Source organism: Mastomys coucha, unplaced genomic scaffold (genome assembly GCF_008632895.1).
Source record: "Mastomys coucha isolate ucsf_1 unplaced genomic scaffold, UCSF_Mcou_1 pScaffold12, whole genome shotgun sequence".
NCBI lineage: Eukaryota > Metazoa > Chordata > Mammalia > Rodentia > Muridae > Mastomys > Mastomys coucha.
Window position 1 is genome coordinate 76,655,611 of NW_022196894.1, and position 12,184 is coordinate 76,667,794.

Sequence of the window (12,184 nt, forward strand, 5' to 3'; positions counted from 1 at the left end):
TCCTTCAATCTCTGCTCCACACTTTGTCTCCATATTTTCTGAGTATTTTGTTTCCCTTCTAAGAAGGACCGAAGCACCCATACTTTGGTTTTCCTTCTTCTTGAGCTTCATTTGATCTGTGAATTGTACCTTGAGTATTTCAAGCTTTTGGGCTAATATCCACTTATCAGTGAGTGCACACGTGACTCACGTGACACTTATCAGTGAGTGCTCTTTTGTGACTGTATTACTTCACTAAGGATGATATTTTCCAGTTTTATCCATTGCCTAAGAATTTCATGAATTCATTGTTTTAAATAGCTGAGTAGAACTCCATTGTATAAGTGTACCACATTATTTGTGTCCATTCCTCTTTTGAAGGACATTTGGGTCATTTCCAGCTTCTGGCTATTATAAATAAGGCTGCTATGAACATAGTGAAATATATGTCCTTGAAGTATATTTTGAATATATGCCCAAGTGGTATAGCTGAGTCCTCAGGTAATATTATGTCCAGTTTTCTGAGGAATGGCCAGACTGATTTTCAGAGTGGTTGTACCAGTTTGCAATCCCACCAGCAATGAAGTAATGTTCCTCTTTCTCCACAACCTCTCCAGCATCTGCTGTCACCTGAGCTTTTTATCCTAGCCATTCTGACTGGTGTAAGGTAGAATCTCAGGGTTGTTTTGATTTGCATTTCCCTGATGACTAAGGATGTTGAACATTTCTCAAGGTGCTCCTTGGCCATTCAAGGTTGCTCAGTTGAGAATTCATTGTTTAGCTCTGTTCTCCCATTTTTTAATAGGATTATTTGTTTCTCTGGAGTCTAACTTCTTGAGTTCTTTGTATATTTTGGATTTTAGCCCTTTATCAGATATAGGGTTGGTAAATATCTTTTCCCAATTTGTTGGTTGCCATTTTGGCCTATTGATAGTGTGTTTTGACTTACAGAAGCTTTTAAATTTTATGAGGTCCCATTTGGCTATTATTGATCTTAAAGCATAAGCCATTAGTGTTCTGTTCAGGACATTTTCCCCTGTGCCCATGTGCTTGAGGCTCTTCCCCACTTTCTTTTCTACTAATGTCAGTGTATCTTGCATTATGTGGAGGTCCTTGATTCGCTTGGACTTTGTATAAGGAGATTAGTATAGATCGATTTGCATTCTTCTAAATGCTGACTGCCAACCCGATTTGATGAAAATGCTGTTTTTTTTCCACTGGATGATTTTAGCTCCTATTTCAAAGACCAAGTGACCAGAGGTGTATGGGTTAATTTCTGGGTCTTCAATTATATTCCATTGATCTACCTGCCTGTCAATGTACCAATTCCATGCAATTTTATCACAATTGCTCTGTAGTATAGCTTGAGGTGGAATGGTGATTCCACAAGAAGTTCCTTTATTGTTGAGAATAGTTTTCAATATCCTAGGTTTTTTTTTTATTCCAGATGAATTTGCAAATTGCTCTTTCTAAGTCTGTGAAAATTGAGTTGAAATTTTGATGGGGATTGCATTGAATCTATAGATTGCATTTGACAAGGTGGCCATTTTTACTATACTAATCCTGCCAATCCTTCATCATGGGAGATCTTTCCATCTTTTGAGATCTTTGACTTCTTTCTTCAGAGACTTGAAGTTCTTGTCATACAGATCTTTCACTTGCTTACTTAAAGTTACTCCAAGTTATTTTATACTACTTGTGACTATTGTGAAGGGTGTTGTTTCCCTAATTTTGTTCTAAACTTGTTTATCTTTTGTGTAGAGTAAGGTCACTAACTTGCATGAGTTAAGCTTATATCCAGCTACTTTGCTGAAGTTGTTTATCAGGTTTCAGATTTCCCTGGTAGAATTTTTGGGGTCACTTAAGTATACTATCATATCATCTGCAAATAGTGATAATTTGACTTCTTCCTTTCCAATTTCTATCCTTTTGATCTGCTTTTGTTTTCTAATTGCTCTGGCTAGGACTTCAAGTACAATATTGAATATGTAGGGAGAGAGTGGGCAGCCTTGTCTAGTCTCTGATTTTAGTTGGAACACCAATAGCTTATGCTCTAAGATAAAGAAATTGCAAAGCTTCTGTAAGACAAAGGACATTGACAATAGGACAAAAAGGCAACCAACAGATTGGGAAACGATCTTTATCAACCCTATATCAGATAAAGGGCTAATATCTAATATATACAAAGAACTCAAGAAGGTGGACATCAGAGAACCAAATAATCCTATAAAAAATGAGGTACAGAGCTAAACAAAGAATTCTCAACTGGGGAATATCGAATGACTGAGAAGCTCCTAAAAAATGTTCAACATCCTTAGTCATTAGGGAAATGCAAATCAAAACAACCCTGAGATTCTACCTCACATCAGTCAGAATGTCTAAGATCAAAAACTCAGGTGACAGCAGATGCTGGTTAGTTTGTGGAGAAAGAGAAACACTCCTTCATTACTGGTGAGATTGCAAGCTGGTAGAACTACTCTGGAAAACAGTTTGGTGGTTCCTCAGGAAATTGGACATAGTACTAGCTGAGGAACCAGCTATACCACTCCTGGGGATATACCCAGAAGATGCTCTAACATGTAATAAGGACACATGCTCCACTATGTTCATATCAGCATTATTTATAAAGCCAGAAGCTGGAAACAACCCAGCCATATCTATAATATCCAGAAGCTGGAAAGAACCTAAATGTCCCTCAACAGAGGAATGGATACAGGAAATGTGGTACATTTATACAATGGAATACTACTCAGCTATTAAAAACAATGAATTTATGAAATTCTTAGGGAAATGAATGGATCTGGAGAATATCATCTTGAGTGAGTTAACCCAATCACAAAAGAACACACATGGTATGCACTCTCTAATAAGTGGATATTAGCTCAGAAGTTCAGAATACTCAAGATACAATTCACAGACCACAAGAAACTCAAGAAGAAGGAAGACCAAAGTGTGGATACTTCAATCCTTCTTAAAATGGGGAACAAAATACACATGGAGGGAGTTGCAGAGAAAAAGTATGGAGCAGTGACTGAAGGAAGGGCAATCCAGAGACTGCCCCATCTGGGAATCCTTCCCATATACAATCACCAAACCCAGGCACTATTGTAGATACCAGCAAGTGCTAGTTGACAGGAGCCTGATAAATCTGTCTCCAGAGAAGCTCTGCCAGTGGCCCGACTAATAAAGAAGTAGAGACATACAGCCATCCATTGGACTGAGCACAGGGTCCACAATGAAGGGGATAGGGAAGGGACCCAAGGAGCTACAGGGTTTGTAGTGCTATAGGAGGAACAACAACATGAACTAACCAGTACCCTCAGAGCTCCTAAGGACTAAACCACCAATCAAAGAGTATACATGGTGGGACGCATGGCTCCAGCTTCATATGCAGCAAAGGATGACCTAGTTGGACATCAATTGGAGAAGAGGCCCTGTGAAGCTTTATACCCCTGTGTAGGAGAATGCCAGGTCCAGGAATCAGGAGAGGAATTGGTGAGCAGGAGGAGGGGGAGGAAACAGGGGGTTTTCTTGGAAGGGAAACTAGGAAAAAGGATATCATTTGAAATGTAAATAAAGAAAACATCTAATAAATATATATGTATTTACATAAAACAAATAAGTATGTACACACACACACAGATACACTAAAAGAAGTTAATCCACAATCTTAGAATGATTCTTAAAAGAAACATATGTTACCAAAAATCCCAATATCCAACATGAACAATCTCCTTAGGATAGGTTTGTCATAAACATCATGACAATTCTTTTTTTTTTCAAAACCAAATTTAAAATTAAAGTGAAAAAAAATGGATTTAATGAGTCCAACACCTACATAGATAATCAATACAGAGTAAACTACGAAATAGTTATGACTTGTATCATCTAGGTCATCAAAATCATAAAGCAAAGAGAGAGAGAAGCTATAAGGAAAATTGACAAGGGTCCACAATTGACAAATACAAATAAAAATATACCTCCCCTATTTCAACAACAGAAAAGTAGAAGTTAGAATAAAGCAATTCACTGTTTTTCAACTTCAAAACAATTAAATGTCAGGTATTAGCCATTCACATGGTTGAGCACCTTGTGTGCTGTGCACACTGAACAGGATCAGCAATCAGTACAGCTCTTTCTCAGGCTCTGTTATAACTACAAATGTACACATGCTAGATTTGCTTATGAAATGGAGAACTCGAATCCTGTCAGTTATTTTGGGAAGCAGAAATATGGAGTGAGTAGATTGCTGTACATTGTTACGATGAATGTTTCGCATCATGGTTAGGCAAAAATCAAAAAGGACAAAATGTCCAAACAAATAAAGATTGCAAATCAGTGCGACATAAGAGCTGGAAGAATTTACAAAGAAAAACAAGACTACAATCTTACAAATGTAAATAGAGAAAAGAAGTTCTAGATGCAAGTATGTGAACTTCATAATAATGATATTCATGTGGAGTCAAACATGGAAACAAGCATGGAATAGGGCCAGGCAGAGGACATCTGGATATCTGACCTCTTTCTCACAATCACCAATTGCATTATCCGAACTCAAACTATTTATCTGTTCATACTGTTAGCCTTGTGTATTCAAAATAGTACTGATAATAACTAATATTGATTACATTGTGCTAGGCTTCCATTCCAACAACTGTTCCTGATTAATTTGTATATTTCTATGTGAAGACTTTTTTTCTTTTTTCTTTATTAGATATTTTCTTTATTTACATGTAAATTTCTCCTTTCCCAGTTTCCCCTCCAAAAAACAAACAAACAAACAACAAAAACAACAAGAACAAACCCCTGTTGCCTCCCCACCTCCCTATGCCTGCCACCCTACCCTCTCTCAGTGTAGGGGAATACCAGGGCACAGAACCTTCACAGGGCCGAGGTCCTCTCCTCCTATTGATGATTGAATTTGCAATCCTCTACTATACACGTGCTGCCAGAACAATCAGACCCACCATGTGCAGCCCTTGGTTGGTGGTTGAGACCCTGGGAGCTCTGAGGGTGCTAGTTAGTTCATATTGTTGTTCGTCCCAAGGGGTTGCAAACCCCTCAGCTCCATAGGGCCTTTCTCTAACTCCTTCATTGGGGACCATGTACTCAGTTCAGTGCTTTTCCTAATGTAATGTCTGTGCAGCTATACATTCCATTGAGAAGTGGAATCCACATTGCTTGCCTTTGAATCTGAATGAGTTTGTAACTATTTCTTTCATTTTTCAAAGTTTTATTTAAAAAAAAGAAAAAGAAAAGAAACCCAAAGAGTACACATAGAATGACCCATGGCTCCAGCCTTATATTTAGCAGAGGATGGCCTTGTCGGGCATCAATGAGAGGATAGATCTTTGGTCCTGTGAAGGCTCAATTCCCCAGTGTAGGAGAATGCCAGGGAGGGGAGGTGGTAATTTGTGGGTGGGTGGGTAGGGGAGCACCCTCATAGAAGTAGAGGGAAGAGGGATGGGATAGGGAGTTTCTGGAGGGGAAACTAGGAAAGAGGATAATATTTGAAATGTAAATAAATAAAATATCCGATAAATATAAATAAATAATAAAAATAAAACTGCTAATATTTAAAAATGCACATATACATAAAGAAAAAAAAGAAAAAGAAAAAGAAAGGCCATGCAAATGACTCTGAAAATGATAGAAATTATCAGTATAGTCCTCAGCGGCTTCTCAGGAGGTGAAGTTGTTCCCCTAATGTAGAAGGCAGTGCTCTTAAGACGTGACTCAAGAAGCATAACTGCAGGTGTATCTGACCTGAACCCTTCTTTCCTGCAGTCTACCATATATGATTCCAGAAATTATTATGTGAACTGTGAAGGTGTAAACTGTGAAGGGGTAGAATGAACTTAGTCTTACACAGCTGCAGTGCACATGAATCAGGATAATTATATCATGGCACTATATATACAAAAAGTGTCACTCACATGTAGGTGACAAGCAACCATCATTGAGGTGGACTTAAGGCCTAATCAGCAGGTGAGAAATCATGTCTGCTTTGAAACCTAGGCATCTTCCTGGAGTTAGTGAGGTCCTAAAGCCATGAATCTGAAAGTACATGCAACAAAATATCACACTTAATCATTGATGTTATCATTAAAATTAAAGAGAATAATCAAGATAGGGTAGATGGGGTTTATTGGAATTTCATTATTGTAATCTTTCAGAGTTTTCACTTCCTAATCCAAGCTTAACATATCAAAAATATGCTGTTTTTATTGGACAATGAGCAATTTCACTAACATTCAATAACTCTGTTGTACACAAGTACAATTGTATACACACACACACACACTCACACATATATGTATATATATCCCAGAGATGATTAGCATTGAATAGGCCATTCTTGAACCATCCCATGTGATGTTCCTGGCACATCTATCTTCCTTTACATTTTATCCAAGTTAATATTTTCAAGGATTGTATTGGTTTTTCTCTCCTGCCTCACTTTGAAAGATGAGAGTCACCCAATCTCCATATTCTCCTTTGGGGGTTACATGTTTTCTCCTGACTGATTTTAACACAGATGCTAATGCTTTGCATATTTGTGTCTTCAGTTCAGAGTGACATTTCTTGAATATGACATTTCTTGAATATGTTAAGTACCATTTGAAAATAACATCTCCTAGTATTTCATCAACCACTAACTCATGTTGACTCTTATCTTCTAAATGCCACAACCTTCTTTCCACTTTAGTATAAAACTTGATTGCTATTATGCTAAACAAACTACATTTTAAACATTCATAACAAATGTTGATTAGAATTCCAGAAAGCATACTGAGTATTTTCAATTCATTATATACAGTTCAAACAGGTGGCATTGTTAGAACTACAAATCTCTTCAAGTAGATATGCTGCTTGCATATTTAAATCTTCCACTTTTCTCTGAAGAGAAATGTCAAACTATAAATTTTATTTTCTTACATTATCCAGTTTCCTGCCTGTCTTATTGCTTGTTTTGTGCCTCATTTCTGCCTGTCATTTAAGACCCAACCAGTGCTACATATTCTTCATGTCTTTGGAGGGATGTTGCTACTTTCTATGCTTCCTGCTTTACCTATGGTGTGAAGGGCTCTTCTGACAGCATGCTAATTACCCAGAACTCAGATGAGTGGATGGGAACCATATTAAACATTATCTTGTATCCCACTGTTTTTTTTTTTTCTCCAAAATCAGGATAGTTATTCTCTCCAGAATGGTGAAAATATAATTTATCTGTTTGCTTGCATGCATGTCTCCATTGTGTTTGTGGGAGCATCACCTTTATTTAGAAAGCTACATTATAGCATGGGATCCACTGTAATTTTACCTAAGTATGCCAAATGTTGATGCCTATCCACATGAAATAAAAGAAAGAAGCAGAGCAGATACAAGTGAGTTTTAAAATATATCAAATGAACCCATGAAGTATCAAATTATTTTGCATATTACAAGGTTACTTAAATTTGTTCTGTAATTAATCATTTTTGATTCAGTTAAAATGGCAAAAAGAAATACTCATCTTAAGCTAAATGGTACTTTTTAGGCATATAAATGTAGATCATTTCTTTTAATTTAAAACTGAATGTAATATTCTACTCTCTACAGTAATGTGTGCTTCCCTTCATTTTTGCAAACTTTAGCTACCTCTGATCACTAAATCTTTACCTAGGGTCATATATTTGCTCCTTGGACCAAACATCTAATTGTCCTTTTTACTCTCTGCTTTATAATAGCTGTCAATGGGTAATGGAAGAATCAATCAAACATCTTTTATTTTTTTTCTCATGTGCCTGCAGCAACAGAACTTTATTATTTTTACTTCAGTGACACTGAGAGGCCCAAATCAATATTGACAAAACATCAGATCTCCTTGAAAAACTTTGATATGATGGCACAAAGAGCTTAACTATTTCACATCTTTTACAGGCATGGAAACACAAAATATATTTTCCTCCAGGCACATACATCTTAATCTCTGGGAAGAATCATTTGGTTGCATTTGCATGGAAGTCACTGTAATTAACTTCCAAAGCACACCACCTGGATTCATCTTCATATCTGAGAACAGAATCTAGCTATACACAAAGGAAACTTTATAATCAGGTTTTTAAGATGAATGTATCTCCAGAATGAGGAGCTAGTGTAGGAAGCAATCTCATTCTGTGCCTGCTATTGATAGAATACTTAAGTTTCTATCTGAAGCAGTAGAGAAATGTACTTGTATATGAATGGAAACGTTAACCCAGGAAATCATTCACACTGCAACATTGTTCTGCATTGATTCTGATCACTTGAAAATGATCTGAACTTGAACGCGATGACTTTCATCTCTTAGAATAGTACTAGAACTATTCACTCAGTTTTAATTTCCATAGTAACATAACTTGTAAAATATACCTGTACTTGAGTAGCTTGCAGATTGTACTACCATGTCCCTCGAGTTTTCCTAAAAGAATTTTCTCAAACACCAGCACTGGGTTTCTGAATTTTGTGAGATTTTTGTAATTGTCATAGTTTAGTTTGTTTTACTATATCAATGAGAGAAAGCATTGGAAATTTTAGCTTTGTCTTATGTTATGATTTTCAGAATATAGCAGTCAATAACCACGTCTCCTCTCATTAGCTTGAGACCTAATGAAAGCCAAATAAAACAGAATTTGTAATGTAGTAAACAGGAAGACAGATTACAGATCCAGAATTTTTAAAGATTTGTTTTGCTGAGTTTGTTTGCCTTGTATGTCATCTGCTCCTCAATGAAACTTACATTTTGATGAAATGCAATTCTGCTAAACACACAGACTGAGATTTTGGCATCTTGTCTTTGCAAATGTGGATGCAAAGACAAATGTTGTTACTCATTAGCTTTAAAAGGTTTCAGATGTTCAACTACAACTCACATGTCCAAACTAAATGTTTTGACCCTGTGTTATTAGTTGTGATGTTATTTTCTTGATGAGATTAGTTTTCTGAATCTGTATCTCAACTTTCTTACTATTCTCTTTAATCGGTGACATTAGTATTTGAAATAACTGAATTTTGTGTAAAAAAATTTAGTGTTTTCAAAATTTGTTTTTAAGGATTTCCAAACATTTGCCTATTTATAATAGCACAATTGCTGCCATAAAAAAATCAAAAGCGTTTTTAAGAGAAGAATAGAGTTACAGTACTACTTGTGAAGGAATATTCTGATGAGTACTGCTTAAATGGACAGAGACACCTAGTCAAACTATATTCTCAGTAAAATTAATTTTCATGAGCTCTGATGCAGAGATTAAAATATTGATTTTACATGTAGTGCACAATGGTAGTTGGGTTAAAAATAGAGGCTTCTTGAAAAATTAGCATCACAATTTATAAAAAAATATAGCTGCATACATGTATATATATATACACAATAATATATAGGTATGCATTTGCATTTTCTATTTATTGGTATCATTCCATGCATATTACTTATCTATGTAAAATATCAATGCATGGCACATATCAATGAACACATAAATATAAAACTTATTTGTATATATCAATACTTGTATTATGTTTTCATATATATTGTAGGTTTATTTACTGATATTCACTGATCACAATGAAACTTGGTATTTTCATGTGTCATATAAGTCAAACAAATTTTGTTATTACTTTTCTCTTTCCATATTCCCTCCTTCATTATGCCTTTCCATCCCCTTCCCCATTACATCTTTCTATTCTAATTTGAAATTGTATTAAAACAGAGAAATAATATCATCACCTTACTTTTATTCCCTCTATGCCCAAAGATTGAAAAAAAGTTTCTGAAATTGAGTGATTTTTCTTTATTCCTCTGAGTTCACATTAAAACAGTTGTCAATAATATAATATCAAACTGGTCTGACAAGAACAGGGAGAAACTATAATATACAGAGGAGAAACCACTCAAGGGAAGAAGCCCTTTAAGATATTCATTTAATTTTCAACATAATTACTAGTGTCATGGACTTTTTCACACTTTTCCAATTTCATACAATATAATTCCCAGTGTAATTATTGGTTTTCCTAAATGGGCTCCTAGGCAACAGCCTGATGCTTTCTGCTTCATTTCTGCACTGCATGTAAATCAATCATGAGTTTAAATCATCAACTTCATCTGTAATATGATGCATAACAGTAATAAAGCAATGCAAATTTGCTTAAAACCTCAATTTTCATAGGCATTATATACTAATAGATTAAGCTTACTATTCAGTGAATTTGTAGTATCAAGCTCAAGTCAATAATGAAAATATCAGTCTCTATTTTTCTCTTTGGGAGAGTCAAGTTCTCTGTCTTATGCTTGACTCAGATCAAAAGCTCCATTTTTTTCTTATTTTTTTCAATAATTTCTTTTCTGAATTATGTTTCACACAAAATATATATTAGCACAACATATATACTGTGCTCATTTACATTTAGGGAGCCATTGTAGATATTTCTTAAGATACATAAACCTATAAATGTAATAGGCTTACCATACATATGGGAGACAATGCTACAAATAGACATCTAACACCACCAAGTAGAACCTCTAATACCAAGAATGGCTTCCATTTTGTTGAGTCATTGGCCAGAGGTTCCTAATCCCCTTTCAATCAACACAGGTTGTTGTCAAATTTATTAGATACTCTAGGCAATATTATGCTAAATTATTATTGTTTAAGATACAACTAACCCATGTCATCAAACACAGAATTTGAGCCTATGCTCAACTTGCAGCTTCATCCGTACTGACTAGTCTCCACAGTATTGAAAAGTATTCTGCAAACTACTAGAGGGAAAAGTAATCATTAATATAATAAATACACTCCATGACCTACAACAATGACCTACCTGAGACATATAGTGGGGAAATATTGGCCCAAATGCTGTCACAGTAACCAGACACATTTTGATTTGACTTAAACTTCTGTCTATGAAACTACATTCAAACCTAACAAGGAGAATGAAAAAGACACTAAGGTAAAAAGACCCTAGGCCTAGATAGAGACCTATTACTATTGTTATGATAAAGGGGCAGCAATAATGTAACCCATGATGACAAACTTCTATAACATTATTGCTTAGTCCTCATCAGAGAAACTCCCTGCAGCAAGTGCCAATTAACACAGAGACCCACAACTGGACAATGTACAGAGAGTGAGAGACATTGTATACTTTGTACTAATGGGATGACTTCATCAAATTCCCCTTATGACTCAGAAATATATATGGATGAGGAGGTGGAAAACTGTAAGATCCTAACGTGGTAGATTTCTGTAAGGAAATAGTATATCTCAGAAAAGAACAAAAACAAAACCAAAAAACTGTTATAATTAGGAACTCACAGAGACTGTGAGAGTATACTGAAGAACTATAAAACATGGAATTAGACAGTATCCCCTCATTGACATGTGAATACAAAATCCTACTCCTAAACCAAGAAGTTACTTTTAATTGACATTTGCTCTGTAAGGGACAGTAGTTTTCTCCAGTGATGTCTCTGTGTATATCAGACAGACTCCAAGGCAGATTCTCTGGCAAAGAGCAGTTGCTGAACATAAAACAGATTGCATGGGGTTTGTTTGATTGCTTGTTTAGGTGATTGTTTTTCTTTTCTTTTTGCTTTTTGTTTTGTTTTGATATTTCCAGTGGTATTTGTTTTATGTTTATTTTGCTTTGTTTTGTTTTTGTTTTTTTTGAAAGACACCAAGAGAAACAAGAAATCAGGTACTTAAGAACATGAAGGAGATATATATTTATAAGTCCTCTCCCACCCTATTTTTATATTAACAAATTTTTCAAAATAAGCTTTATGAAATTTTTTCAGTAGCATTTGTTTTATCATGAAACTAAAATCTATTTTGGATGATGCATAAATTGTTTTAGTTGTTGCCATTATATTTAATATTTGTAATATTTACAAAACATCATTTCCCATTTCAATAATCTGAAAGCAACTTGAGTTTCACATAAAGCCAAGCTCTAAAGTAAATTATTTGATAGAAACTTACCTTTGCAAAATTATTTCAAATATTCATCATAATCTGAAGACTTTTAGGTTTTTACAATAGAGAAGTATATCCTGGAAAGTAAAAAGATCAATATACTGGACTCTATGTTGAAGACATAAATATGAGTTGGGATACCATAAAATAATCCAAGATACTTTCAGTTCTTAGGTATTGATAAAAACCTATTACATTTTAGATTTTTTTCT